Source organism: Neophocaena asiaeorientalis, unplaced genomic scaffold (genome assembly GCF_003031525.2).
Source record: "Neophocaena asiaeorientalis asiaeorientalis breed wild unplaced genomic scaffold, Neophocaena_asiaeorientalis_V1.1 scaffold39, whole genome shotgun sequence".
NCBI lineage: Eukaryota > Metazoa > Chordata > Mammalia > Artiodactyla > Phocoenidae > Neophocaena > Neophocaena asiaeorientalis.
This window is the reverse complement of record NW_020175670.1, coordinates 5,782,454-5,806,955: the sequence shown is the minus strand read 5'-3', so window position 1 is coordinate 5,806,955 and position 24,502 is coordinate 5,782,454. Positions and strand designations below refer to the sequence as shown.

At 43.2% G+C, this 24,502-nt stretch overlaps 1 protein-coding gene and 1 long non-coding RNA gene across 6 annotated transcripts in view; one reads left to right on the top strand and one right to left on the bottom strand.

The window, feature by feature from the left end:
* Positions 1-24,502, bottom strand: part of RBM47 (RNA binding motif protein 47) — a 164,300-nt gene that overhangs the window by 81,735 nt on the left and 58,063 nt on the right. For all 4 annotated transcript variants that reach the window (XM_024731753.1, XM_024731755.1, XM_024731756.1 and 1 more), the window contains one exon: positions 14,047-14,122. The gene's annotated coding sequence lies outside the window, so the exon portion shown is untranslated. The remainder of the gene's footprint in view (positions 1-14,046; positions 14,123-24,502) is intronic.
* On the top strand, positions 1,254-6,979 carry LOC112390700 (uncharacterized). 2 transcript variants are annotated; one of them, XR_003001315.1, is made up of 3 exons: positions 1,254-1,470; positions 4,208-4,313; positions 6,468-6,979. It is a non-coding gene; the product is annotated as an uncharacterized LOC112390700 (long non-coding RNA). The 2 variants fall into 2 exon arrangements; XR_003001316.1 differs by lacking the exon at positions 6,468-6,979 and adding an exon at positions 5,417-5,519.

Here is a 24,502-nt window from a genome sequence, read left to right as displayed (position 1 = left end):
CTTTAATCGGGGTAGGGGATGGGGGAGGAAAGAAAGTTTAAGAGTATTTTCAAGCAACCAGAACCACCATTTAGCGAAAGCTTTTCATGGAGTGAGTCACGGGGTATAATGAAGCGCAAATCACAAGGTTACACGTCGTCTCCTAGAAACGCCGCACCTGGTTCCGAATTCTTTGCTAGAGCAAATGCTAAGTTCTGATTCAGGCCCCTGGAAAACCTCAAGCACAGGCAGATTTCACCTCCTCCATGACACACACCTCCCCCTAGTAAAACTGAAAACAACGTTTGACTGAAACTGAAGATTACAATTATCCGGGGACTCCAGGCCACGGAAAAGTAAGAGTTTGCAAAGCAATCACTTGGCCCCCTTCATCCCCTCACCATTCCCGCCCCTTCAGCAGAAGGGAAGCCGAATCGGTACGCAATCTGAAATTCTAAACATGTATAAATTCTAAACTATGAAACAAGTACCTGCCAAACACCTGGAGCGCTCTTTCCCCGGCTGGCTCTCTCCTCCCACACGCTCTGGCAACGGAATGCCCTTCAAAACCATGGCTCAGTGCTTTTGGTAAATGTTTTACGAGACACTAAACAGCCTTGAGTCCCACCCTCAGAGCAAACACCATTGAGAGAACACAATATAATGGTCGCAGAGATATCGTGTGATGTGCAATGATGCAAATGAACAGGCGGGCTCTATTTCCACACTTCTCCTTAAGGGGAAAAAAATCCCAGACTTGCAAGGGGTGGGATGGAGGGCGGCTAGAGGAAGGGCTCGCAGAAATAAACCTTAATACTAGAAGCATTCGAGTTTTGTGTGGTGTTCTGTTTTGGTTAAAGTGGCATTATGATAAGCTCGTTGTTCTAATCCCCAAGCAAGTCTTGGCTTTCTAAATGAAAAAGTGTTAAAGGCAAGAGTTAACAGAGGGTAGAGTCCCCCAGTGAATCTGTAGACACCAGCGCAACTACACATGTACCATAGATTTCTATTTTTCAGAGGAAATCCGACTCCAAAAAAGCTTTTCATAAACCATCTTCCACAAAACACAAAATGTACTCCCCATTTTCCATATCCCTCAAGTAATTCACAGTTAAAAACCAACTCTGCTCCAAACCAGAAGTTTTGCATTCCATTCGAGTTAACAATTACAACTGGAGGATAACAGAAACTTGCTGGCACTGAATTATTAGCATACCCAGAATGTCAGGTGCCTCTTGGTACCACCAGGGTTAACAAGATAAAAAGAGAGGGTGTCCAGGGATCGTCGGCCTGGCTTTACAGAAACTACATATGGACATGGCTGGAGTCTGGAGCTCAAGTGGGCCGCTTGCACCTACCTGCTCTTGGAACTGAGAAATGAGAAAACAGAATTATCAAGTGACGGTCAAGCCTACTCTATGAAAAGAGACCAAGGCTGTAGAGGGGAGAAGAAAGAAGTGACTTTGGCTTTGGAATCTCACACACAGCCAGGTTAGGCAACTATGAAAACCGTTTCTCTGGGCCCTACCCCCTAACCCAGTCCCCAGGAATACTTAGAATTCTGCATTTCATACCTTTAGTATATCCAGCGGGGAAAAAAGAAAACTGAACACAGAATTGCTGTCATGGCTTTTCTTCACACCAGCTGTGTGATCTTGAGCAAATCACTTAACCTCTCTGAGCCCGTTCCCTCATCTATAAAGTAAAAATGTCTAGAAACAGAAAAGATTTGCCAAAGAACTGACAGCACTCCCAATCTGAGAGCCTAGAAAATGGCATATACACATTTTCAAAGCATTTTAGGGTTGTTGTTCATTTTTTTCTCCCCCCTACCTCCTGTACATAAGTCTTATCTTGTTTTCAATTTCCTTGTATCACAGATGCCTTAGGTTAGGGCTATGACTGATCTGCCTTGGGTGGGTATCCTAAATGCCCGTTATCTGCCTCTCAGGGGCGTGGTGAGGGGGCCTTCCGGGTCTCCAGCCCAGGCTGTCAGTGCCTGTGCTTTCACATTTCTCCTCTTGAATTCATCTTGCCCTCTAACACAGATACCTGCCTGCCTCCCTTTCCTTTTCCTTCTGTCTTTTTTTTTCTCATTTTCTCTTTCTTTTTTCCCCTTTCTACCCTCCTTCCTTTTCTGCCCTGCATCCTTGAGAGAGAGATGTGCACAGCAATTATTCCTATCATCCTGTTTCTTGTTATTTTACATGATATATCAAACAAGCCGGTGAGGGAGGTGAGATAGATGTGTTATCATCCAGATTCTACTAAAGAGAGATCCAGAAAGATTCAACAGCTGGCCCGAGGTCATGGGGCTGAAGGTCGGCTCTCCTGACAGGCCAGGGTTGCCCTACTGCCGTTCCTGGCCCTGACCACCTGACTCCCCACCCTCAAATGTACCTCTTCTCAGTGCCCCAAAGTCCCCACCTGGTCTAATCGGGTCTCACTACTAATTGTGGCATATTCCCCTCTCAGAGCATTCTTCTCCTCATCTCCTTTCTTCCCCTCTCTGGACTGTCAAACTCTCACCCTATTTTTAGAGTCTATCTCACTTGACCCCCATAACCCACCTCCTGGCTACTGCTGGCCCTGTGTGCCCTTCTTTAGGCAAACCCAAGAGAAGCAAATCTCCAAAGTGACAAAGCTGCATGACTGGGGAATAATTATTCACTTCATAGGAGTCTTTCCTTATTGGGTACCCATGCCACGCTGCACCAGCATATTTATGTGTACGTCAAAAGTTTTCTAGACCATAACAGTATCCACCTCTGCACCCTTAGCATAGTGTCCAGTGCTTACTGTTAAGGAATATATCTTAATTCTGAAGGAAAAAAATGTGAAGACATAATATCAGAATCCAAAGTAGTGCCTCCATAGAGTAAACTCCAGGAATGACTGGAGGCCCAAGAGTTTAGTGTTTTGATGTAGTAGGTTTTGTTTTGGTTTTGTTTTGTATTCAGAGAGAATGAGAAAAGTGGATTATAAAGACAGGGTAGCAAATAAACTAACCATCAAATCACACCATGAAACAAGAACCAATGATTAAATGCCTACAATTCACCAGGTACTTGATATACAATCTCATTTAATTTAATCAAACAGAGGAGGAGGAGATAGGTTCAAAGAGCCTGCCCGAGGGCACGCACTTTGCCAATAAGGGCAGATCTGAGAATCAAAGCAGATCCGATCCGAGTCCTCGCTCTTCACCTGAGCCACACTCTCCTGACACAAGGACCCTGCAGCCTGCTCAGTCTAGGGACTAAGTGTCTGTTGCCCAAATCCAGAGCCACCTGTGTATGCTTTCTAGACTCTATGAGAACCCGTTCGGCCCTGTTCTTCAACTCCTTTTCCTTGAGTTCCCCAATCCCTTCCTTTCACCTTTTCTTTTTATCCCCAAGACAATCTGTCCTGCTCACTTTGAAATCTACTGACAAACTGTTATTGGGGCCCTCATTTGACCACAAAAACCATCCAGATAGTATGGATTTCCCTACTTCACGTACGCCTTTATGTTCGTTTTTTTCCTATGGTCACAAATTTGATACTTGACTTTAAACACTGTAGGTTGTGTTAAAATTCCCTGTGTTACGTATAGCCCTTGGTGTGCTACTGTATTCAAATATTCTACCTCTTGCTGCTCAGAGACTAAATTCTGTGTCCCTGAGGAAGACCCGTGCCTTCTACACCATATCAATGTTTTATAATAGCATTTTCCCACTTCCAGCCAGGCAATTCTAAATCGAGTTTTGTGCTATTGTTTTGGGTATGCCAGCATGCGGGTGAGCCCCTAGTATTTTTAACTGCCAAGTTCTGTTAGGGCAGAAAAAACAACCTCTGGCGTGTGCTGCTCTATCACCGTGGGCCTGTTCCAGAGTGTCTGTGAGTTCCAGGGGCCCACCTCTAGCTTAGATATATTTGAATCTAGCATATATTTGGCCTGCAAGATGATTCCAGATTCTGAAAGGAGTTTTGTGCTCTCTCGGAGACTAGTGACAGGAGAGGAAGCAGCAGCAGGAGGTGAATATTTTATTTGGAACTAGTAGGTCTCCCAGAATCTTGGAAAGGTCATGAAACTCCCCTGAATCACTCAAGCCACTTCAGTTTTCTGAAGAGGGCTTCAGAGAGCATTGTGAGTGAGGCCTCAGAAACTGCTGGTTCCCTAGTCCAGCCTAAACCAAACCCTAAGGAAGGTCCCAATAGTCCCTGGTGTCTTCCCAAACTGCTTCAGGAAGGAGATGGTGGAACAGATGAAGGGAACACGTGATGAATCTGCACTGTCCAGGAATGTCTTTCACTGGGTCATCAGCCACTAGATCAGCAGTTCTCAAAGTGAGGTAGGTCCCTGGATCCCCTGGGAGACCCTAGGACTCTTTCAGAGGTCTGCAAAGTCAAAACTATTTTCATAATAATACTAACATTTCTGCCCTTTTTTTCACTGTGTTGACATTTGCACCAATGATGAAAAGGCAGAAGGTAAAACTGCTGGTACCTCAGCACAGAATAAGACAGTGGCACAAACGTGTACTAGTAATCATAGCATTTTTTTATTGCCAGGCACTAGAAGTTGTTTTTATTTTATTTTTTTTAAGAGGCAGTTTTTCTTAAGAACATACTTGAAGCAGGAAAATATTAATTTTATTATGTTTTGAGCATATACCTTTTTAAATATTCTTTGTGATGAAATGGGAAGCAAGTACAAGCACTTTTGCTGCATAATAAATTATGATCATAGGCTCAAGGAAAGTCATGTGTGTGACTGAGTTACAGACTGAGCTACAGCTGCTTTCATCATGGAAAGCATGGAACACTATTTTTACTTGAAGCAGATAAACTATGGCTATCCGGATGTGGGTTTTTGTTAGACAATTTCTGGAAAAATGAGTGAAGTGTGCCTGTCACTTCAAAGAACACAACTAATAGTATTACTATTTGTTTCCAATGATAAAATTTGAGCTTTCTAGCAAAAGTTAAAATTTTGAAGAACTTGAATTCACCACCATGAGCTTGACAGCTTGCCAATAATTAAGTGCTTTTCTGATGAGATTAGTTGTGACATTATTAAATGTGATTTTTTAAAATATTGTATAATGAAATGTGTCAATATTTGGATCATCTTCACAACTCAGTAAACTAATATTTTCCAAATGACCAATCCACGATGTTATAGAATCATGCATAGTAAAAGATCCATTCAAAGTACAAGATAAACCAGTGGATTTTAATATGAGTATGAAAAGTTCATTGATATGGTTTCAGATTCTACACTGCAACTAATCTTTAAGAAACTATCTCTTGTAGAGTTTGGGTTTAATATCAAAGAAGAATGTTCTCAATTATCTGAAACGGCTATTACAATACCCCTCCCTTTCCCAAATACATATCTTTGTGAAGCTGAGTATTCTTTGTTTACTTTGATAAAAGTAACATATCTCACCAGATTGAAGGCAGAAGCAGATATAAGAATACAGCTGGGGCTTCCCTGGTGGCGCAGTGGTTGAGAGTCCGCCTGCCGATGGAGGGGACGCGGGAAGATCCCACGTGCCGCGGAGCGGCTGGGCCCGTGAGCCATGGCCGCTGAGCCTGCGCGTCCGGAGCCTGTGCTCCGCAAAGGGAGAGGCCACAACAGTGAGAAGCCCGCGTACCGCAAAAAAAAAAAAAAAAAAAAAAACAGCTGACTTCTATCAAGCCAGTAATTAAAGAGATTTGCAAAAATATAATGTGGTTTCTACCATCTACTTTTTATATAGTTTTTCATAAAATGTCATTTATGTTAACATAAGAAATCACGATTATTTAAGTACTTAATAAATAAATATTTTTAATTTCTTAGTTTGAATTTCCAATGTGGTAAACAGTAACAGATACAACCCACATAAACAAATACACTTCAGGTTCCTCAATAATTCTTAAGAATGTAAAGACAGGGTTGCCAGATTTAGCAAATAAAAATGCGGGATGCCCAGTTAAATTTGAATTTCAGATAAACAACAAATAATATTTTAGCATAAGTATCCATGCAATATTTGGGACATACTTATACCAAAAAATTACTTATTGCTTATCTGAAGTTTACATCTCATTGAGTGTCCTTTATTTTACTTGCCTGTTAAGATGTGCTGAGCCCAAAAAAGTTTGAGAAAAGCTGCAGTAGACCATGCCCCTCACACATGTACTAACACACTAATACCAACACTTATTAAACACCCACTGTGTACCAGACCCAGCACTAAATTCTTGACAAATATTACCTCTTCAATCATTCCAAAATCCTATGTGGCAAGTATTATTATGATCCCTAGTTAACTAAAGCTAGTTATTGGGGGAAGGCAAGACTGGAACTCAGACACCCAAATCTCAGCTTGTAACTATTAGGCTTACACTGAACTCTGAATAATGGAGAATCCCAAAGATGATGGGGTTTTCTGTGTATTTGCATCTCAAATTTTAGCAAATCGATTTCTGTTGCTTCCCTTCTCTCTGTCTCATAGTTGTGTGTTCTGCTATCAGAACCATGATGAAAACCAAGGCTGTGTGTCAGGGAATTCTATCCAGAACCGGCCATCAGCATTTGACTCGGAGCAGACTTTCCTAACGGATGCTTCCCTGGGCGTGACAACAGCACTGTTCCAGGCTGGGAATTCTAGAATGGAGAAATGGTGCACAGGCACTGCTCGTTACTGTTAATTGGAAGCTGCTGGGAGCTTGGTGCTGGGCTAGGATCATCCTTGAGAATAAATTGGTAAGTTCTCCAAATGAATCCGTACTAGCTGAAGCAAATGCAACCATTGTTGTAAGTGAGCCAAGGTCCTATTATTTGTATGACCATGACCCAGGCCACTGGATATATTTAATGAGCTCAGGTTTGACAGTAAACAAACTAGAGAAAGTAAATTTTTTTATGATCCAGGATGGGGGCAAGGGGGTGCCCCATGATCTGCAAATACAAAAATGAATTTGCTTGCAGCCAACTAGGGGCCCACCCTCAATCACCAAGGGCTATAATGAAATGTAGAAAGTGCTAAACATATAAGGGAGGGAGGGAGGGAGAAAGAGAGATACTAGTCTTTCATTCGGGAAAATTTCTTTAACAAAGGGAAGATTTACCTTTCAAATCTCTTTTGTTTTGTAAATTTGGATTTTTATTAGATGTGAGGCACACTACATTATACTAAAGGCAGTTGTGTGTAACCAGAAGCCAAGGGTGATAGAACTTTGAAAATTATCCTGGAGGAGAGAATGAGACAAGGGGAGGGGGAAAAAAGGGTAGATCAGAAAAGAAAAGATGCCAGAACTGGGGTGTTGGATAATGAAGATGTGCATTTTAGAAATCAAGATTTAGTGAGAGCCTAGAGAGCAGGCCGAGGGAGAAAGAGGGTTTGGGGAAACCCAAGGGCCCTTGCTGTGGGGCATCTGAAGGAAAAGTAAAAGAGTCATTTTTTACTTTTAAAACTGTCAACTTTGCCATTCGCCTCAGGCCCACCAGGCAGGGCTGCTGTCTGAGTTCAGATACTGGCCCAGCCCTGCCCTGGTGGCGGGGTCTGCCTTTCCAGCAGTCTATCTGCACACTCAGTCTAGATAACTCAAGCACTGAAAGGAGTGTCTGCAGAGAGAGGAAAAAGAAAAAGAATAACAAGCTGAGATGCAAGCCCGGCTCCCTCCTCAGATAAGCTTGGGTGACCACGGAGTGTCGCCTTCCCCTTCAAGGAACCCTCAGAATTTATTCTTGTGAATGCTGAATGTCAAGGAGGACACAGCCAGAAACTGTGACTCATCAAATTTCCAACGTCAAGACCAGAATGCACAGTCTGGATCCAAGGACTGGCTTTGCACTCAGAGCACTGAGAGTCAAGGCCTCTGCCTGCTTCAGATACAAAGGCGGTGGAGCCATGGGGCCCGGCCTTCGCCCCACCAGCCCATTGCTTTTCCCTGTCTTCAGAGCCTGGAGAACAGGGAGTTTTATCCCACTGTGTTTGAGCTACAGGCCCTTATGATATCTCAGAAAGCGATCTGCCTTGAAAAGTGGTTGGATCTGTACATGACGGTCACTGGCCATTGGTATAGAGCCAGATAGTAAATATTTTCGGCTTTGCAGGCCATATGGTTACATATTTTTCTTTCTCTTTCTTTTTTGGGGGAAACGCTTAAAAATGTAAAAACCATTCTTAGCTACATACAAAAACTGGCAGCAGAGCAGGCCATAGTTTGCTGATCTCTTACTTAGAGCAAGGGCAAAGGGTGGGCGGCATAAACTGGAGGTTTCTGCACGCAGTCTGGTTGTCATAACATGAGACAGCTGTTCCATTGCCTTCTTACTGACAAAGGCTACCTAATTCTCCATCGCACTTGCCGAGTCTGACATTCTCCACTTGTGGAGGCATCTTCCCTTTGCTATGATCCTCTTCAAAGAAGAATTTAGCTGTAGATCTGGCAGGACATTAAACCTTCAAATGATAGTGTTATATAGTCAGGAAATTAGATAAAAGGCATTTAAAATAAGCTAGAATATTTTTTAACAGGCTAGTTTTCCATTCTGAGTGTGTGTGTGTGCATGAGTGCATTTCTGTTTAAAATGAACACTATGTATCACAAAATTCCAAACCTGGAAAAAATCTTCCGATGTAGTCTAGTCCATAACTGTTTACATTTGAGGAAACTATGACCTACTTTGGTTAAATGAAATATTTCAAGTTACACATTAGCTGGCAGAAGAGCTTGAGCCAGAAACTTGGTTTCCCGATTTCCAAATTAGTTCTCATTCTACTACTCTACTTTATAGCACATTGCCAAGTTAGTACTAAAAACTCAATTCAACAAATACTTATAAAGTATTTCCATACATGCCCAGCACTGGCTCAGTGCTCTGGGATACAAAACAAGTGTAAGAGAAGAGTCCTGCCCATGAAAAGCTTTTGAGCCCACTGAGAAAACAAGGCACACACACATGAAACAAATATATTCTGTCTTACATTGTTATTTAATTATACAGCTAAAACAGAGCTGATGGTTCTTCCTGTAATGACAGAATGGTTCTTTATCTTTGCTGTTCAATATGGTGGCCAGTACAGCCACGTGTAGCTGCTGAGCACTTAAAATGTGGGTAGTGCTACTGTTACCAACCTGGGTTCTTGGACCCGTTAATCAATAAAAATTGATAAGAGGCCAGAAGAGGAAGTTAGGCAAGGCTTTATTGGGACTCCTGCTATAGCCCAAGGGAGCAAAAACAGGTAATAGGTTCCCTTGCTCACCCCCCAAGGCGGGGTGAGCTGGTCCCCTAAATGGGGTGAGGATGGGGTGGATCCGTGGGGGGAGGCGTGGCTTGGTGGTCTGTCCACCCCCTTGGTGGTGCTATTTGCAGGGGTCATGCTCAGGACCCTGCTTTTGCTCCCTGCACCTCAGAAATGGCAGTTGGGTTTTGGTCTTTTTGTGACATGCTCATAATTTGCCCCAACTGCACATGCTTGCAGTTATTTTTAGTCCCTCATAGTTTCTTTGCATTTTGTTGCTCTCGAGGAGACGTTCGTCCAGGTGCAAGCACTGCAGTAAAGGGTCCCAGGTCCCAGCCTGTCTCATGACTAAGGAAGTAAACTTTTAATGGTATTTAATTTTAATTAGTTTAGATAGCCACATGTGGCTAGTGGCTACTGTATTGGACATCACAGGTCTGAAAGAATGGTTATACATCTGGATGGAAGATAGGTAACAAATATTCTGTCACTTCTCCCTATTGTGCCTTTGGCAGAAACCACTGGTGATCACAGAACCCTTCCCCTCTGAGCAGGGATGAGCTCTCAGGATTCCCCATGCAACATTATTCTCAATTGTCTGGACCTGGTATATATAATGAAACCTATTTGCCATCCTTGATACAGATAAAAAGTGACAAATGTGAACAGGAGAAGGAGGTACTTGAGCTGAGCTTAGAAAGGCAACATTTGGACACATAAAGAGAAAGGGACAAAGAGTGTGGGGCTCTCCAAGTGGAGAACAGCATGATCCGAAGAACTGGACAGAGTTCTCCTGGTTCTAGGACAAGGGGGATGCTGGCCCTGCCAGAAGGGAAGATTGCACTGGGTGAGGTGGAGATACGGGGACAGACAGAAGTGGGACCTAGATTAAGGAGACCTTTGCATTCCAGGAGTTTAGACTTTTTCTCAAGAGCAACAGAAGCCCCTGAAGGTGTAAGCAGGATAATGACAGGAGAAAAACATATTTTAGGAATCTGATCTGATAGCGAGCCACAAACAGGATTGCGTAATAGACACATACATTCAGAAACCGGTAAGAAGGCTATTCCACTAATGGTTTATGGTTTTCCTTTAGGAAAGTAATACTTGTTTATTAAAGAAAATGTATAAATCACAGAAAAGCAGATATAAAAATTAAATCTAGACCTCTACCTTTCACACTCAACCGTAGCTGGCATTTTGATGCAGTTTCTTCTGGGTTTTGTTGGGTTTTTTTCCCCCTTCCGTGGCTATTGCAATAATTCAGGAATAAATTTAGGACTAGGAAGGTGGTAGTGTGAATAAAGAGGAAAAGCCACAAAAAATTTTTTTGAGACAGCAGAGTGAAGAGAAAAGATCATTAGCGTTAAGGGACCTGGGACCTGAGTTCTAGGCTTGACTATTTCAATGCGCCGCCTCTCTCTCAACCCCTAGCCTTGGTTTCTGCATTTTAGCATCTAGGGACTGGTCTAGATCAACTTCTTAATCTCTTCTTACTGGTGTCTAAGTAAAGGTCAGATGAGATTTTCAAGACCTTCCCCCAGACCTAAAATGGAACTGAAATGTGTCTGTGTTATGTCTCTGTTCATTTTAAGTGAACATCACAACAGATAGATAGCTGGGGTTGTCATAAGACAAAAATGTTCCCATGATCTTTAAGCTGTACCAGTAACACAGAACGGGAGTTCTATTACAGGTGTATCTATTTTACAGATACACCTGTATCTATAGATACACCTGTAATCTATAAAATTTTAGGTGTTAAGTAATTAAACTGTATATTCTGAACAGTGTCATAGGGAGGACGTGTAGGTGTGGTTCCCAGGACATGTAATGGGGTGGTGTAAACAGGGGATCCATTCTCAGACAGGACTCCACCAAGCAGTGGCAAAGTCTTCCTAAGACCCAAAGGTTTTTAAGGCCCAAACCATCTTCGCAGACCACAGGAAAAACAAGCCCAAAAACAGCTACTACAGAACGCAAATTATGCTCTCCGGAAAAAGCAATACACAGCCATTCACCAGGTTAATAAGCAAAAGTGTAAAACCGTGGTTGTCCACACGGGACATAGATGAGACTCAATCGTGGAGTTTTCAAAAAATACTGATAGTCGGGTCCCTCCTCAGACCAGTTAAATCAGTGTCTCAGCGAGCAGGGCCTGTGCATTGACATTTTTTTTTTAAAGTTCTCAAGACAACTGAAGCATCAGCAGATATCCCAGAACAAGAACAGTTCAAGGGGCCCGGGAGCAGCGTGGGCCTACACTCAACAGACCTCTCGAAAATGACGACATCAAATTCACTCATGACTAAGAAACCAGCAAGCTTGAGAAGGCCAATTCAGTGGAACTTGGGTTCCATGTTGTATATGGTATGTGTATGTGTGTACATGCACGTATGTGTGTACATGCACGTGTGTGAATTTCCGAATCTGTCAATGAAGTTACTCAAGTGCTTAGCAGTACTCTGGATAGAAAATGTGAACATAGAGCATGAAGTTTCAAAACCTGAGAATCTCATGATGGTCCAAAATGGAAGCAGAGTCAAGTAGCTGGCCTCTGTCTGTTCTATTTAGACCATCTTTTTTTTTTTTTTAATCTGGCTTTTGGATGGAGGAATTATGTATTATACTATGCCAGTGATCACCCTTCCCTGATGCCATCAAGTAAGTAGAGAAAAAGAAAAGTGGACACATTTATTAATGAAAACAATCTCTCACTAGAAGCTGATCACCTTCCTGTAAGGGGTAGATGAAGGGAATTAAGAACATAGATTTGGGGAGAATTCAAAGGATTGGCAGGAAAACAGGACTTGCAATCCAGCTCTAGGAAATGATGCTAATAGAGAAGGAAGAATATATGTCTGAACCACAAGAACAAAAAATCTCTTAAGGGCTTTTAAAGACTCTTCAAGAAACGTGACTATATCCTGATTTTAGGACAGACATCTGTTCATCTGAAGCCATTTTCCCTCTACCTCTTTCCCCATTGGGTTCATGCTTATTCCTTGAACCTGACACTCGCTGGCCCATGTTGAAACCCTCCAACTGTTCCTCATTTGATGTCACTACCACCTGCCCCCAGATGCCCTCTGCCTAGTAAACCACTCCTTCCTTCTCCTTCAGGTCTCAGTTAAAACAGCACTTAAATTCCAAGAAACCTTCACCAGTGGTCACTCCTCCCACTGACATTCAGAGTAGGTCCTCTGGTTTTAAACTCCCTTAACTCCTTGTAATTCTTCTTCAGCCCACTCACAACTCAATTATTTAATGTCTGCCTTCACTACTAGACCAGGTTCTTGGAGGCAGAAAACCAATCCTTTCTGTCTTAATCTCTTAATTACCCAGTACCTGGCACAGAGCCTGGCACGTAGTAGGTGCAGGGAAAAACCTTAGTTAACCAATCTACCTGTACCCCTACTGATTTAAGGATTAATGTACTATCACCCATGGGGCCCTATAATACAGAGGTTCTGCAAATCTTAAAGCCTGTATAAATCAGACCCATGTGACTTGGAGAATCCTGTCCATTCTGTGGCATTACCTCTACAAAGATGCTACTTACCCATGTATTTAACATGAATGTGAATTTGGACTCATTCACACATAAATGGATGCTAACAAATCACTCTGGGGACATAGTAGTGAAATATTCTAAAACAGAGTATTTGACTTGTAAATCCCATGATGCAGAGCACTGGAAGGGAGCCAGGCTTTGGATAAGAGTATCTGTTCTAGGACCTGCTGCCTAAGAGGCTGCTCCGTGATGTCACATGGGTTGTTCTGAATGCCAGGACCGCTGCTTAGGAGGTCCACAGGCTACTCGTCTCAAAACCATCATATGGAGTCACCAAAAATTTTAGTTTTTAAAGGCACTTGCACTTTGTGAAAAATAGGAGGCAGAGAACACTTAATGCTGGTCATTTGTGGGTTATTAGAGGAATGCTGTGTTTCACCAAATCGAAATCTCCACAAGATGTATCCCAACTTCAGACATGTTAAATTGTGGGGGGGAAGTGTATTCTACAGTTGATGAAATGCAGTGTACACTACAGAAAAACTCAGTATTAAAAGACTTTTTTTTTTTTTTTTTTTATTTTTACGGTACGCGGGCCTCTCACTGCTGTGGCCTCTCTTGTTGCGGAGCACAGGCTCCGGACGCGCAGGCTCAGCGGCCATGGCGCACAGACCCAGCCGCTCCGCGGCATGTGGGATCTTCCCAGACCGGGGCACGAACCCGTGTCCCCTGCATCTGCAGGCGGACTCTCAACCACTGCGCCACCAGGGAAGCCCCTGTCATTCTTTTTGACTGTGGGAGTCTTCCGGGGACAATGGTACTTGCAAAACATATAGGGTGGGCTTCCCTGGTGGCGCAGTGGTTGAGAATCTGCCTGCCAATACAGAGGACACGGGTTCCAGCCCTGGTCTGGGAAGGTCCCACATGCCGCGGAGCAACTGGGCCCGTGAGCCACAGCTACTGAGCCTGCGTGTCTGGAGCCTGTGCTCCGCAACAAGAGAGGCCGCAACAGTGAGAGGCCCGCGCACCGCAATGAAGAGTGGCCCCCGCTCGCCGCAACTAGAGAAAGCCCTCGCACAGAAATGAAGACCCAACACGGCCAAAATAAATAAATAAATTAATTAATTAATTAAAAAAAACAAAAACAAAAAACATACAGGGCACTCTGGCCTAGTAAATTAGGCAAATACCCAGAAAAAAACGATGTGTTGGTTTAAAAAATGAGAGAGGATTAACATTTGGCTGTCACTATGTAATGTTCACCTACTTTTCTCCACCCCTGAATGATGTTCTTTTAAGCCCCAGTGAAGATGGAGCCAGATGACTTACCAAACCTCCTCACTGAGCCCAGGAGTGGCTGATCTCTGCTAATGCGAGGTGTCCTGATGCCTCTCTTACCCAAACTCTGAAATGGAAAAGATAATACTATTGACCCAGAGATGGCTAAGGAGGAGTATGCAGTAAATGATGGCTAAGTGGTTGGAGGGGAAGCGGTAAGAAGAAATATGGTGTTTTACGATTAATACACACCTTTGTGTGTGCATGGATTACAAGGAAAGCTACATAACTGGTCAGTACAAGAGATCTGCACTGGCTCACATACATGGAGAAAATAGGTCATGCCCTTTTGCCAATTCCACAAGGCTATTCAGGTTGATATTAGCTAAAGGACATTCAAGGGGAAAAAATCTCAGTCCGACAAGGAGAGAAGAGGAACGTATAAAGAGGTGGTATAACGGGGAGGAGAAGCTCACAGGTTTGGCCAGGTACTCAAAACTCACCTCTACTGCTTGCTAGCTGGGTGACCTTGGGCGTTTTACTCAACCTCTCTGATCCTCCTTTTTCTCATCTAATATGAGCCTGTTTATCCACGTGTTACGGACATTGTGACAATAAACAAGACAACATATATGAAGCCCTTGGGGCCCCATATGAGAGAAAACATTCAATGGAGGGCAGCTATGATTATTATATTCATTTAAATGTCTTTCTGCAGAGGCACATTAAATTGCGGTCTTTCAGGGTAAATCACCAAACACTCAAAATTGTTTAAAGCCCTGTGAGCTGTTAGTGTTTTAAATATTTCTTTACCTTTGGAAGCCCTTTGCAGCTAGCTTTTCTGCCCATATATGAACAATATTCCCTACCTATTCCACTTCATCTTTAATTAAATACATTTGATTAACTAGGCTCTGTACAGCAGACTTTATTATGCTACAACTCACTGAGAATGAATAAAACCCCACAGAAGTCTCACTACCACCCGCTCCAAGAAAGACCACAAGTCTGCAAGCTACCTCTGGGAAACAAAATACTGAGTTCTGCTAACTCCTGCAGTTGAACTAGGTAATCATTTGTTCCAAAGTTCTTCCCAACTCAATGGCCTAATTAACTAAGGTTGAGCTTTTGATTAACACAGTGCTTGAAGGAACTTTGACCCACAGAAAGTTGGCATTTGACTTGCTTCTGAGTCCAACTTGTGTCACGAGTGCTGGTTTCAAGGGTAATAAAGGACCTGGCTGTTTGCTTACAGCAAATGGAGGTGGTGCCGTGTCACTATAAGGCTTTTCCCTCGACTGTCCACCGAACCCTTGGCAAAGGTAGTTTGCAGCCCACACGTCAGCTTTTGGAGTGAATAGGATGAAAGGCTGTATATTTCCAAACTGAAAAGCACCTAAGTTCTACCTGGCACTTTACCTAAATGTCAGTTGTTTAGGAAACATGAATATGATCCCCTGATCAAAGTGATCAGAGTGGAGATCAGGTGTTGGAGCAGGTGCATGTCCATCTAGTGCTATGTCCATCTAGATTCTGCCTTGGTGAGCAAAGTGCTCTCTCTCATGGCTCCTGAGTTCTAAAACACTCGTCAGACACAAGGCAGAGACCATAGTACCTGAGAGCGCATGTTCCTGCCCGTTATAAGATGCATAGTATCCTTCCTAAATTCATATGTTGAAGCCCTGACACCGCCCCCCGCCCCGCCCCAGTACATCAGAATGTGACAGTATTTGGAGATAGGGCCTTTGAAAAGGTAACTAAGGTTAAATGAGGTCATATGGGTGGGCCCTAACCCAATATGAATGGTGTCCTTATAAGAGGAGATTAGGATACATTCACATATAAAGCAAGGGATGACCATGTGAGGACACAGCGAGAAGGTGGCCATCTGCAAGCCAAGGAGTGAGACCTCAGAAGAAAGCAAACCTGCCAACACCTTGATCTTGGACTTCCAGCCTCCAGAACTGTGAGAAAATAATTTCTCTAGTTTAAGCCACCCAGTCCGTGGTATTGATATTTTGTTATGGCAGCCCTAGAGGTCTAATACACTACCTCCCTCTCTGTACCCCCAACCTTATGTCTCAGGACCAGGCAGAGAACAAATGAGGAAGTAGACTAAGAGCAAAAAATAAGAGGAGTGGTGTAGACAGTGGTAAATAGGAGAGGTACCAAATTTTTAATCTTTAAAAAATACTGGGAAGCCACACAGAATATGTCCATGGCTTGATTATGCCGGGGATCTTTCAGTGGCAATCCCTGGGCTAAACCATTGCAATGAGACACTTAAAAACACCCACTATTCATCTTTCAACAAATATTAATTGAATACCTACTACAGGTCAGGCCTTAAGCCAGACACTGGGTATAGCAGTGGTGAATAAAAGAGGCATCTTCTCTGCCTTCATGGTATATAATGGTCTGGAATAGGGAGTCCAGGTACTGAGCTAGGCGAGAGACGCCAAGTTGAAAAGACAAAGTTGCTGCCCTCCAGGGTGCCGCAGATTAGCAGACCACAGACATGAAACAAGACCATCATGAAACAATGGGACACCAGCTCTAAGACACAAGGAGCAATGGAAAGTGGAAAGATGACTGCAAGTCTGTCAAGGTTAATCAAGGAAGACGTGAGCCAAGTTCTGGAGGATGAATAACAGTCTGCTTGGCAGACAGGGATGACGGATGAGGAGAGGGCATTTTTCAGCCAGAAGGCACAGTGAGTTCCTGGGTATGGGGACCTGAGAGAGTGCAGCATCTTTGGAGAATGACGAGTAGTTGGACTGAGGGTGGGCAGCGGAGGGGGCAGCAGGACGTGCAGCTGAAAAAGGCAAGGCACTCACATTTCATTGCACAATGAACCACTGGAAAATTTAAATCAGGAAGGTGGCATTACCAGAACTACCTGTTAGAAAGATCTCCTGACCACGATGCAGAGGGGCTAAAGGCAGGGTGACCCATCTGGAGAAGATGAAGGCGGGGACCAGGGAAACAGACAGAGGGATGCCTGGCAGGCAAGGTCAGGGATGCAGAACTGAAGTTGTCATGGCGTTCAACCCATGGCCACAGACAACACTGCCCAAGGACATTATGTGCATCTAGAGAAGAAATATATATATATATATCACGAACCTGTGTCCCCTGCATCCGCAGGCGGGCTCTCAACCGCTGCACCACCAGGGAAGCCCGAAGCACTAATTTTTTAAGGGTACTACTTTGATCAATGAGAACATGCATTTCTTAAGCTTTTAATTTCATTTATCTTACATTTCACATCAAGAAACTAACTCTACTTATCCTTTTCATCCATCAAAGTCACATGTACCTCAGTTTCCTCATCTAAATATGGATAATAATGGCACTTCCTTCACAGAGAAGATTCCTTGAGCTCATTAATACCAGTAAGTAGTTAAGTGCCAGAAATGCATTATTATTAAATCAGCTATTATTAGAGCACAAATAAACCTTAAAGAACAAATGGATAATTATCAACTGTGCAGTTAACGATAACCCTCCCTCTCAGTGAAAATGAGCCAGATTAAAACTACCACCACAACTATAAAGAGTAAGAACTCATATAATCGTCTTGGAAAGGAGCTGCCTCTAATTTCCTTAATCTCTCCAGAGCCCTCACACAGCTTCTTAGAAAGGGCCCCAATATTTGTGCATTATCATTACTTTACATTTATAAAATGCTTTGTAAAATGCTTTATAAAAATTTCAAAGATTAATGATCCAAAGGGTTTTCGGACCTGCAAAGGGAGACTGACTGCAAAGAGACACAAGAGAACTTTCTAGAGAGCTGGGAATTTCTATATCTTGATGAGGGCAGTGGTTCCATGGCTGTATGTGTTCCACATAGCACTAAAAATTGTTTGAATGTTATCTATGTGTAAATTATAGTTCAGTAAAGATTGAACAAGGATAAAAGGGCTGGAAGATGGGGGAAAGGGGAGTTCAAGGGGAAATGGGTACTCATATTCCAAACAAAAGTGAAAATAGATTTGAGTGAAAGAACTTGCCCTAAAACCTTTAATTTCCAAAAACACTGTCTCTTGAAATGGATGAAGCTGGCTAAGAATATAAAAAAGCTTCCTTATGCAAGAAACATTTTGAAAAATTCAGAAGTTCTCACCCTTGTTATCCTGTGTCTAAAGCACTTTTTACCCCTCGACTCACTGGACAAGCTGCCCTCTTGTGGCTTTGATATATATTTCCTGAGCACAAAAGTGGGCAGTTAGTAAGCTATTCGGGTAGCAAGCCCAGCCTGCCCTTAAATATTCCCCAAGGTGACTGAGAGTGGGTGTGCTGGCCACTTGCACACAAGAGGCACACGGGGCATTCTGGGCTTGTATCATAGCTGAGCTTTAAATAACTAAGAAAATAGGGTTGCCACAAAATACACATGATTTGAGGCTGACATATTCAGGAGACATTTTAAGGCAATTTAAATTTCACTTTCGCAACACTGTTATCAGCGTATCAGCAGCAAACATCTGTCTCAAACAAGGTGTGTGCAAAGAAAATAGAACTGAAAGTTTCAATTCCACCATCTGTGAATACTATTCAGTATTCCAAGGTTTGTTTGCACAAAAAAGGAAAACACCACCCAGCAAATACTACCCAAACACTCGCATGCGGGGAATCTAGGTGTCTTATGAAACATTAAGTATTTGTTTTAAAAAAGGAAAGAAGGAAGGGAGGAAGGAGCAAATAGCATAGCTTTTCAAAAGTTGCACTATAAAAAGATAAAAGACGGCACAAGCAGTAACTCAAAAGATGACAATATTTTCTCTTTAGAAAGCAATCCATCTTCATACAAACCCTTTTGTCAAAGAAATACATAGAGAAAAGACAAAGATATAGATGGAAATAGATGCTGTATTTCAACTGTTGAGATGTTAAAAATGCACTTAGTCCAGATCCAGTAATATCAGGCTGGACTAAATTAACCTACACGAGGGTCACAGGCACTCCTGATAAATGACTGCTAGATCCATATTCTAGTAGAGCAAGCTTTCTTTTCAAATCAAATCATGTCACTTCCCTTCTCAAAACCCTCCAATGGCTTCTTCTCACAGTTGGAATAAAATCCAAAGTCCTTCCCAGGGCTCCCTCCAGGAGCCTGCGTGGCTCTCTACTTCCTTCCCTGCCTCTCTCCCACTCCCTCACTCCCTCCTGGCTGTTCCTCCAACATGTCGGCTTTCTCAGCTCCCTGCCTCAGAACTCACGGTTGCCCCCACCTGGAATTGCCCTTCCCAACCTTCCCCGCCTGGCTCTCTCCGTGACTGGACTCACCTTCTGCAAGTCTTCCCAGACCATTCTATGAAAACAGCCCTCCAATCACCAACCCTGCTTGCACTCTCTCTCCTCCTTCCCGTCTTTAATTTTCGTCTATGCAATTATTATTATCTGAAATTACATCGTGTATTCATTATTATCACTTTTTATTATCTCTCTGCCCCACTGAAATGTGAACTCCACGAGAGAAGGGGCTTTTCTCTCCTAAAACAGAGCCTGACACTTGTCAGTCTTCATTATTTGAAAAATGAGATAGCCCAGCTTGGGGAGATAATAAACCCTAATGAAATACATTCCAACACTCTGTCACCAACAAGTCCTTCCTTAGGTCTACCTCAAGTCTCTCTTATTGCAGCAAAAGCCCATATCCTTTACTTGAATCCCAGAGTGATGGACAGGGGTTGAGCAACAAGCTGTTAAGTAATTCTTTAGGATCACAGACTTTTGAAGGTAAGATGAGGCCTTAGTTATAACCAGCTCCAGCCCTTTTGTTCTGAAGATAAGTACACAGGCTCAGAGAGGGTGACTGGTTTCTCCAGGCTCACACAGAAAGAGTGAACATCAGCAGACACCACACCACTTCCAGGGCACAGAGTGCTCGCCCTTCTCATTCCTACAGTCCCACGAGCCAGCAAGGTGCCTGCCACAAAGAAGGGTGCCCGAGGAACAAGTGTCCTCACTTCTATTCTAAGTGCTCATTCAACTGAACTGGCTTCCTTCCTCTCATTACTGTCCCAACTATAACTTCCTACCTGAGAACCGTTTCCAGTCACTTGCATCATGTGTCATCATTTCCTGCCCTCTGTGTGTATGACAACATACCAGACACAATGGTCTATCTGGAGGCTGATTTGATCCTTACATAATTCAAATAGCCCAGCATGGAAAATACCTAGGAAAGAGTGGGATATGCAAAGCAAAAAAAAAAAAAAAAATGCTGGCAGCGTCCCCGACCATGGGTGCTGTGACTGTAATGCAACGCAGGAACGCTGTCTGGTCCATATTTGTTTTCCTACAGCGCCAAGCAGTGTGCCTGGCACACAGTCAAGGCCTATCTGTTGAGACGGAGAACAGAAGGAAATGACATTGTAGATTCAGCTTCTTCTCAGTCTACAGTGGCTTTATAATAACAGATACTTCACACAAACAGCTCACCCTGGCATGGTGTCTTCTGTCCTTAGCACTTACATATATCTTCTCATTGATCCTCCTAAGACATCCATCTCACCTGTAAGAAAGATACTAAACTCTGAAAAACCAAGTATTTTTTAGAAGTCATTCAGTAGACAAACCTAGACTGTCTAGTCTCTAACAAGACTCTGCAGATTTCCTTTCTTCCAGTATATGAGTATCCATATGCTTTGCTGAAGAAATAGTGATGTGTTTGATTATGGGATATTGCCCCAGACCCAGCTAGTGGTGTTTAGCAATACAGAGTATTGGCAACATACTATCTAAAATCTGAAATATTCTGGATTCCAAAACGCATCTGACCCAATAGGTTGCAGGTGAGGATGTCTCAGATTGACATTAACGCGGAGAAGAAAGCTGTCCACAGTCACACAGGCAGGCTGGGATTCCAACCCAGGCAGTCTAATTTTGCAGGCTGTGCTAGCGGCCACCACATTATCCTGTCTCTTCAGTCGATGATGTCGCTGTCATCTGAAAAGCAATTACTGCCTCCACTATTTTTCTGATGTGGCTCCAGGAAATAGGATCCGGCAAGGTGAATGGTGGGGGCAAACTTGTGTTGTCATCCATGAAGACTGATTTGGACCAGCGCTGATGCCAGCTAAATGAAGGCGTAGGGACAGTTAACCCAAGCACAGTACTCTTCCTGGGAAGTCATGGCCACGTTCGGGGAGAGGGTATACAAAGCTTTTGGCAATCAAAATTTTCACCTCCACGAGAGCTTCTAGGAAACGTTGAGGCAGACCTGCTAGGAATCTGGAATGACCTTTTCCACAGTCGTTTACAAAATTACTCTGTCAAGTGGGGTGAGAGAGCCGTGGGTGGGATATGAGCAGGACAATGTGTAAGAAGGGTGTGTGTGTGTGTGTGTGTGTGTGTCTGTGTTCATGGAAGCATATGCTCATTACAAATAGACTTTCACCTAATGTCCACAACATGAAACAATTATAAATTGTGTTTTGGCTTTTTTCTATCCTCTAAACTAATTATCTGTGGAAATAAAAGATGCTACTTAATTGGGTCCAGCAGCGTTCTTACTTCACCAAATACTTGGGGTGAAATCTTTTCTTCAGCTCTCAGTTCAAATGTTACTTCCTCAGGGTAGCCTTCCCCTACAGCAGCCCAAATTAGATTGTTTCCCCCTTTGTCATCTTGGTGTAAGCTTTCCCTTGTACAACTCATCATGACCTGTGATGAACTACTTGTGAGTTTATTTGTTCACTGTCTAGCTGTCCCCACCAAACTGCAATCTCCTTGTCTGCTCACCTCTGTATGCCCAGCATGTAGCACAGCACCTGACACAAATAAATACTTGTTGAATGAATGAGTCTTGAATTTCACAACAGAAACCCCGGAGGTGGCTAGCACTTCACCAGCAGACACACACCAGGTCTTCTCCCACCTCTGAATTGTGAAAGCCTTATTGCTGTGTAACTCTATTTGGCAATTCATCATATGCCGGCCCAGTGACATGTTATCTCTACAGCTTTAGGTTATTTCTTCACTTTATTATTCTTATTTAACTTTTAACCTGTTTAGATCTTATCTTCCTAACTAGATTAGAAGCACATGGAGTGTAAGTTATACTGCCTCGAAATCCTCAAAGCTCCCTCACCAGCATTTTGCATCTACTCTTTCTAAATGGTTGCTTCCTTTAATGCTCAAAACAGGTATTTCTAAAGGTAATATTATTGAATATTGAAGCCCCCAAAGGCAGGATAGTGTCTAAATTTTTTTTTTAATAAATCAAGAGGGCCCAGGAAGACTGAGTGTTGTTTAAATATAAAATACAGTTCTAACTTTGCTTATGTGAGGGACCAACACAGGGCAGAGAAAATCTTAATTCAGCTAAGTTCTTTTTACTTTCATGAAATATCCCCTCCACCATCCTTCAGGTCCCACTCAACTCAGGAAAACTCTCAGTGGCACAAAAGCAGGGTTTTTTGTTGTTTTGCTAAGTCAGGCCCTTTATTACAGGGTAGAAAGAACACTTGTTCCTTATTTCTCAATTCCTCATTCCTGCTGGCAGCACAAAACATGCCCCAGCCCTGACTGTCAAGCACAAATGAAACAGATAACTTGGTGTTCCTTTAAATCTATATATTTCAAACAGTTTTAAATGTTTTTTTTGTCTAACTACTTATGATAGATGTTAGATGGATTAGCAAGTAGGTCTGTGAATCATTCACCCCTAGCCAGGCACTCACTTTCGAGCATTAACCTGTTCTCATTTTCTGCCCCGACCCTCATAGAAGCAAAACAGTGAAAAACCAGACCAGTCAGCTGAAATGCTGTTGTCAAAACACAGCCAAAACACTCAGAATTTTCACAATTGTCAGGCGTTTCCTAACATGGCCAGGGTCACTGACAGTTAAAGGTTTCACCAACATCACCTGCAGAATCTGAATCCACTCCATGAAAATTGCAGAAAACCCCAAAAATCCTTGAAGCACTCACTAAGGTCAGCCTTTAAAACACAAGGGCATGGGGCTTCCCTGGTGGCGCAGCGGTTGAGAGTCCGCCTGCTGATGCAGGGGACACGGGTTCGTGCCCCGGTCCGGGAAGATCCCACATGCTGTGGAGCGGCTGGGCCCGTGAGCCATGGCCACTGAGCCTGCGCGTCCAGAGCCTGTGCTCCGCAACGGGAGAGGCCACAACAGTGAGAGGCCCGCATGCCGCAAAAAAAAAAAAAAAAAAAAAAAAACCAGACCATGTGTCTGGTTTTAATTCTCCAACAACCAAGCAAGGTGGGAAGTGGTAAGCCCGCTTTTAGTGAAGGAAACTGAGGCTCAGAGTGTCTCGTTAAAAAGAAAAAAAAAAAAAAGGCTTCTAAGAAGTAGACTGAGACTTAAACTTTGGTCTTTCTGGCATTATTCCATTATCTTAAAATAACAGATCCTTCCACTAGGAGATGAGAAATCTCTGTTAGTAATAGTCATTAGAGGTCTACAATGTATGGTCTGCTCAATAACGCGAAACAATACACCAAATTTTATATTTTAACATCTCTCAAATAACCAATGTGTATATTTTAAAAGCTATTACTAAATCAGCTGCACGTTTTACAATCTGTACAGTCAGATTACAATTCAGGGAACAAGCCCCCTGAGAGATAATCTTTAAGAGCCGCTAGATGTAAAGATACACAAAAGCAACAGAAAGAGACCACTGGTCTGCCTGGCTCCAAGACTGTAAAATCAAAGTGAATGAAGAAAAAAATGATGTGACTTTCGAAAGAAGAGGTGGGCCTGTTGGTAAGCCTAGAAAAAGCTGGACAGATAAAAGTTGACAGTGCCCACTGGAACTTCCAAAGTCACTGGACTTCCAGTAGTCTTCCAGAATGACTTGCTTCTCCCTATCCACTTAAGGTTGAGAGAGAATGTGCTCATTTCCTCAAAGTAACCTTATTTCCAGTAGTCAACAAATATTGATAGAGGGCATGCTCCAAGCCAGGTGTTCATCTAGATCTTCTGCCCTGGCCTTGGAGCAGGAGTACTTCTCGTCCCCGTGGCACCCCTCATGGCAACTCTCTTCTGAAAGGCTGGGGATCACTGCACTGGAGCAGTGTTTCTCAAGCTGGTCCAATCACCTGGAGAGCTCGTTAAAAATCAGATTGCTGGGACTTCCGTGGTGGTCCAGTGGTTAAGAATCCCCCTTCCAGTGCAGGGGACATGGATTTGATCCCTGGTCAGAGAACTAAGATCCCACATGCTGCGGGGCAACTAAGCCTGCGCGCTGTACTTACTGAGCCCGTGTGCCGAAACTACTGAGCCCGCGCACTGTAGAGCCCGCACACCACAACTAGAGATAGAAGCCCGCGCACCGCAACGAAAGATCCCGTGTGCTGCAACTAAGACCCAATGCAGCCAAAAATACCAAAAAATAAATAAATATTTTCTTTAAAAAAATCAGATTCCTGACCTTGCCTTGGACTTTCTGCATCAGCACCACTAAAGGAAGGGTCTGGAAATCTCTCATCTTAAACAGTGTCCCAGTAATTCTACTCATTGGGGAAGTTTGT